This window comes from Convolutriloba macropyga, chromosome 15 (assembly GCF_964194025.1).
Source record: "Convolutriloba macropyga chromosome 15, txConMacr16.3, whole genome shotgun sequence".
NCBI lineage: Eukaryota > Metazoa > Xenacoelomorpha > Acoela > Convolutidae > Convolutriloba > Convolutriloba macropyga.
The window spans coordinates 25,810,887-25,818,046 of record NC_134482.1 but is presented as its reverse complement, the minus strand read 5'-3'; positions in this window follow the sequence as shown (position 1 = coordinate 25,818,046).

Below are 7,160 nucleotides of genomic sequence, written 5' to 3'. Positions count from 1 at the left end.
TCACATTGAATTAGACCAAAAAATGGACAAAAATTTTTTCAACCCCATTTTTCAAAAAAGTTATTGTCCCCCATGGGACCAAATTTTCAATTTTCAAAAAAATTGTTTCCGACAATTTTTTTCACTCACAAAACATGTATCACAACATTTCACATTGATTAAAGCCAAAAAATTGACAAAATTTTTTTGGAACCCATTTTTCAAAAAATTTTACAAGTGTTTGTCCACCCCCATATGAGGGGCATAAAGTTTTTCAAAGATTGCTTTGATTTTGTCTTCATATATTGTCCCATCGCGCCCAAGGGCTTTTCTGAAGAATTTTAGTGGCCAAAGTTAAAAATTTAGAGGGGGTCGTTTTTCTTCAGTGCGTGACCCCCCCTAGTACTACTACTAGTCATTTACTTATACTACTAGCAGTCAAAATGCTTCACTCGAAGTTAAAGCAACATGACTTTTAGCAGTAGTCGTGTTCTTTGAATCAGAAATTACATTTCAGCGAAAACGAAACATTGATTTGTTCGGAATTATTACCAAAACAGTTAAAAGTTATAAAAAAAAACCTTTAAAACGACAAAAGTTTCAATTTAAGATCGAATTGAAAGCAAAAATTGGGCCTATTCTTATTACAGTTGGGCCTAGGGATACGAATTAACTTGTAGTGGATGTAATTCCACTTATGCCGGAAAATCTTTTGAACCTAGATTTATTACAGTCGAAGTAGGGCTGGGCAAGAACCTAGACGAGGTTAAGGCAGCTATCAACAAGATCTACACAGCCTAATTGATCGAAGTGCGCATCCCAAGTGGAGTCTATAAAACGGCGACTCGGCTACTGAGAGTCTTCTCAAGAAGCGAGACCAGTAACACGCTTCTGATCAGCCGCGGCCTAATGATCGGGCTCACCCATCACCGCTGAGAAGAGTCAAGAAAGTTAGAGTTCTCGTCTCCCCTTCCAAGAGTTAATGTGGTGACCCAGTATAATCAATGCCAAGGTTTTGGTCCCAAGGCGAATGAGTGCAACCAAGAATCCCGATGAGTCAAAGATGGAAGCAATCACAAGCCAGTTAGCTGCACTGTCCCCAGAGACACACCATGTGTGCCAACTGCACTAACTGTATCGCCAAAATAACATGCTGCTAGCTACAAGGGCTGCATTAGGTACAAAGAGGACTTAGCCCTGAAAGAACCCTTCACAGCAAGAGCAATCCTCTCAACAGTCAGCGAATAATAGCTGATGCCGTTGTCACAACCAAATACACCCTACCCACTGATTTTGAAAAGAAGTTTACTTCATAGGCCTCTTTGTCAAGCTATTCAAGATTTCTTCAGATTTCAACCAGCAAAACCACCTAGATAGTGACAGACAACCTGCTGAATGGGACTACAACCAAAGCCACCAACGGCGACAACAACTGAGACAAAACCGTCAATTGCAACAGAGCGACTTAGGAGAGCAGGCAACCCACTGCTCAGGAAGTTGCTCTTCAGAATTTTACCCAGTCTGGCGAAACTTACATTCAACTCACTCACTCGTTAAAACACAGATTCGCCTCCTAATCAGCAGGTAAGAGAATGATGTAGCGCCTCATGCGCTTATGATTGGCCTTTAATTAACCAGTGCAATGGGTCGCAATTGCTCTCGAAACAATATATATTGCACAACGTAAGCCGTGGTTGAACTTAAGCAACGAGTTCCAAAGCCAAGAGCTTACTTTAAGATTTCAATTAAGAAAAGTCGTATTGCTTTCTTCGAATATTACGCTTTAACAAATTAATTTTGTTCCAAACCCTTGCCGAAACCCTTGCGTAAAGCATAGAAAAATTTTTTTAACGATAAAAATAAAGAACATAAATCTAAATTTTAGATCCGAATGAAGATTAAATTTTAGAAATTTTTGTTTTGACCCGAAACACTCTTCCAAGAAACCTCTAATTTACTATTTTGTTTCATAATTGTTTTGAATTTATTTTTATTGTAAAACAAATTTGCTTTTAGTTGTGTTGTAATTGATGGTTGTATATGTAGCTATAGTATTTGTAAATTTAGTTTTATTATTGACTTAGAGACATCAACAATATCTTCTCGACATCAACGAAATAACCTTAACCGAGTAGAGAGCAAACAAAACTAACATCGAATCGAACATAGCGCTAGTGTTGCTGATGGTGAGACTGTAGCTGATTTGTTCAGTAATTAGTTCACAAGCATTGCTGGCATTAAACTGGAACAGCTTGATCAGACATGAAGGAAAATTGGTTTTTCACCACGTATATTCAAGGTCGTATTTCCAGTGGGTGATGAAAAAGTAGATAAAACAGTGACTGCGCTTAATCCAAATAAATCAACCGGACTCGTTAGTACCTCTCTGAAAACACTGAAATCGATGCTTCCGTTGATTTTGTCAAATTTATCTCCACTTATAACCAGATCAATTTCCCGAGTAAATATTACAGATTGTCTCAAAAAGGCACGCGTAATTCTGAGGTGAACAGTTACCGACCAGTAGCAATCTTGCCTGTTGTTAGCAAAGTCCTCGAACGAGCTATGTATACCAGATTGTATAGCTTTAAACTATTGGTTCAATGAAAAACAAATTGGTTTTCGAATTAGATGCAGTACGGTATTGGCAATAGCAGAGATAATTCAGAAACTACAATTTAACATGTCAACCACATTTGTGTTTTCCTTGACTTAAGTAAAACATTTGATACCGTTAATAATGATTTTACGATTGAGTGAATGTAAAATTAAGGCGTGAGAGCAGTCTTTTTGAGTTGGTTCCGCAGTTATATCCTGAAGTGGCCACAGACTGTGTCCATCAAGTGAGCGTTCTCAGACTTCATAGTAATCAGTAGCGTTGTGCCACAAGGGTCAATAATCAGTCCTCTCCTTTTCATTATATATACAAACGACTTTTTCAATAGTTGCAAATATTTCGACATGTATATGGTTGCAAATGATAGAACTCTTATGTACTCTGCAAAAACTCTGCATGACAGATGCATTGCTTCTGACACTGTTTGCCCCAAAAATTAATCAATTGTAATCATTTATATTTGAATGTTAAGACATCTGAGCTCAGGTGGTTCCGTGAACCGCTGATAGATATCAGGCTTCAAATGAATGTTTGAAAAACTCAGATTCTGTGAAAGAAATGGTCATTAATTTAGACAGATTTTTTTTTGCGACGTTCATGTTAACAATGCTGTAAAAATCTTGTCAAAACATGTATTTGCTGTCGCAAGAATCAGGAACTCATGAGTGGAAACGTTCTCATTGTCTATTACCGTTCTTTTATCGAATCTATAATTAAAATGGTCTTTTAATCTATGATGTGCAATATCTTCTAAATTACAAGCTCTCTATATGGTGCAGGGAAAACTGATCAATTTCATATTTTTCAAAAAACAGCAAGAAGGTATCTTGCTTTTTCTCAGAATCGGTTATCCTAAAAGTATACTATTTATAAACTCTGGAATTATTGAAGTTTGTTTTAAAATCGGTCAATGCTGAGTTGACTACTCGGTATCTGAACAGCCTTTATCAGCGTGACGTGAAAGATTGCCTTACTACAAGGAGCGTCTCATTTGGCTTCTTCAAGAAAGCACGCCTAATTAAAGCTTCAGATAAGAATACAATGGTCTGGAGATGATGCGTTCTGTTGAAGTACTTGATTGGTAATAGCATCATTATTGTTCCAAATTGCGTAGACGAAACATATTTAAGCGTTCAAAAGATCATCTCGAGGTTTTGTTGATGAAAAAGAATTGATTCGATACCTTGTTCTAGTATGAGTTCAATTTTCTTTCTTTCATACTAGCCTTATCTGTAACTATCGTGGGGCTTCTAGCTTCTGGTGGACTACTGCCGAGAGGAGATGCCTTTCTGGTGCTGCGGTATTTCGTTTAGAATTTACAAAGTAATCTATATCTCCAGATTAAAAATAATTTTTTTTTATGAACAATCTTAAAATTTGTACGTCGGGATTTTTATCCCCCCCCCCAGTTGACTGACTTCCGTTTTAGGGTTGGGGCAGTCACGTACAATGAGTCGACACCGTGCACTTGGTTGAGCCTTTTAGGCTGCTCCAACTGCACTGACCAACAAACAGCAATCTGATGCGTCCAAGATCGGGAATGAAAGTTTGGTCACGTGGCTGCAAGTTATGATTAATAATTTTAATAATAATCTGAATTTACAACAAGATGTTGAGAGGAGTTGCGTCCCGAACTATAAATTTATGAGTTTTTCAGCCAATACAGCTTTGGCATCTGCAATCAATTCTCCATGAACAATGGTTGTTTTTGCTGAAGTTTTCAGTGAAGGTGTTGTTGTTGTTCGAGATTTTTCGGCCATGGCTGTGGGGAGTGGTTTCATGTCGTCTTAACTAAAACATTGTCCGGTAATTTATACACGTTGAGCAATCGCAACCGATTTGCCACGTGCAGATGTTTGTTTAAAAAATTGTTTCATTGACGAATCTCCACGAGAATGCGACGAGTATGTCCTGTAGACTGGCGAAGGTCTGTGTATTTGGCTAATCGATTGATAACTTGGCACGTTGTAAACACAAATTCGTTTTGTGCTCTCTCGGTTCGTCGCTTCGTCAATTTGAAATCTCGTGCTGTTGACTCTCCTCGTCCAAAATCTCTGGTAGAACTAGATCGTTTTTATCATCTTTCACAAGCTTCAGAAGTAGCAATACGTCAGACTGTTGAAGAAACATGGGCAGTGGAAGAACTTTCAACAGTCCCAATTGGTTGAGATATTTCTGTTCTCTTTTTCCGGTTATCCATTTCAGTACCTACTTCAAAATCTTTCAAGGTCATTGAGTTCTCTGCGTGACGGCGACACAGTTAAAGCCGCACAGTAGAACCGGAAGAACGAGTGACTTATAAAGACCCAATTTAACGACTTTCAGATGCATATTTCTCAACATATAAAAGACTTGGTTCGCCTTAAAAATTCTTGTGTCAACATAAAGTCTCCCAGAAGGATCTTTCTGCAGTGTGACACCAAGATCTTTAATAGCTTGTTTGCTATCGAGTTTACCGCCAAGCAGCTCCATTTGATTTGAGACGCCTTCGAACGCTGTCTGCGAACACCTTTCCGTTGCAAGACCCAATTTATTTTGCATTACCCATTTCACTACTGCATGCAGGTCGTCCTAGAAATTCCAAAAGGTATTTCCCCAGGACAATGAATTCATATCATCAGCAAAAGGAAGTGCTCTGCAAAGATAAGCACATCGTAAAGAGCGTTTATAAAAATACAGAACAGCAGAGGACACAAAAGAGAGCCTTGCGGTACTCCACATATTACTTCTAGTACTTCAGTGCATACATTGTCCTTTCGCACAAGATGCTTTCAATCCTTGAAGTAGTCGAACAGAACTTCCAGATGACAATCGCCGAGGCCAATATGTGCAACTTTCCTCAGCAGCTCAAAATGAGGAACTTTGTCAAAAGCCTTGGCAAAATCAGTTTACAACGCAACATTTTCAGTTTTGGATTTCTTGTCGATAGCCTCATATTTCTGCTGCAGAAACTTGAGCCTATAGTGCAAACTGATTTTCGCTTGACGAAACCATCCTGTTGCTTGTATAAGAATTTCACAAAATGCTTATACAGACTCGAGTGTATGCATTTTTCGAGAACTTTGCAGACTATGTTCAGCAGCTAGACTGGTCTGCAATTGTCTTCAACTTTTCGATCTCCATAATTGTGAATTGGGGTTACATAAGCAACTTTCCAGCTTCTTGGAATTTTCCTGAGACGCTTAATGTTTTTGAACATCAAATGCAATGCAGAACTGATGTTTCTAGCGGTTTGTTGGAAGAAAGATGGTGATATACCATCTGGGCCACGAGACTTCGAGACATCTAAGGACGATAAAAAGTCACTGATTTGCTTCGAGATGCAATAATTTGTCAAAGATGTGTTTTTATTTCGCATATCTTCTATACTGAAATTGGATTCTGACGAAAAAACTGAATGATAAAATTCATTCAACAAATTTGCTTTTCCGACTATATCAGAGCATTTGACATTTCCCCTCACCATCAATTTAGGAAAGGATGAGAACTTGTTCATGCTTTTCAGGTGCTTGAAAATATAATGAGTGTTGCGCGCTTGCGTTAGCTTTTCTTTATAGTTTCTTGTCCTGCTCAAGATATTGCCAATTATCCGAAGTATTGCCAGAATATTCGAAGTAACGATGGTTTCAGACCAATTGGTCTTGAAATGTCAATAGATGGAAGAAATGATAATAGCCAACTTGTGCGAGCAAATAATTCGTTGTGGGATGACTCGAATCGTGGTTTTCTGCAACGCGGAATTTTTCTATTTTCTCGTCTTGTTGTTGTTGTTTTGTTGTTGTTGTTGGGGATTTACAGTTTTCACTGAGGGGATTTTCGTACCAGTCGTCGTCTTAGAAAATTGTCCTATTATTTCTGCAGATCTGACAGTCACAGCATAGATGCCAGCTAGAGATGTTATTTTCGTCGAATCGCTCGTTTACAAACTTCCACATGAAATTTAAAACTCGATTTTTAAGGTCTTTCGTATTGAATTCAATGTATTTTTCTATTCGATTTGCTAGTCTGCATGTAAGGAAAAAGAAATCATTTCTAGCCTTTTCAGCTCTGGTTTTCTAGCCTTTTCAAATAATTCATTTGTTCTCCCTTTTTCTGAATTTTGTTTCAGCATTGGTAAAAAGCTATCGTCTTCTGTCAATTTCGATAAAAGTAGAATGTCATTTAGTTGCATGAACATTGGTAGTGGAAGTATGTTAAGAAGTCTCAGTTGATTTGGATACGGCATGACTTTTTGTCCAAGGATCCATTTGACTACTTTCTTTTGAAATCTTTCAAGCTGTTGTAGCTCACCTCGGTTCGGGTTTATACATGCAGAGCCATATAAGAGTACTGGCAAAATCCTTCAGAGTCTGGGTCCGTCCTTCAGAGATATAAAGTCCTCCCAACAGAAATCGTATGCTCCATTGCATATCTTAGTCAATGTGAGAATGTCCAGCATTTGAGATTAAAGTGGAATTGGGAGCACATCCAGAAAGACTGAGCGCTCTTTATAGTTACTGATGGTTGGCAGAATCCATCTCGTCGCGCGACGCTGGAGCAGTTCTAACTTCCTTATGTCGCCTCT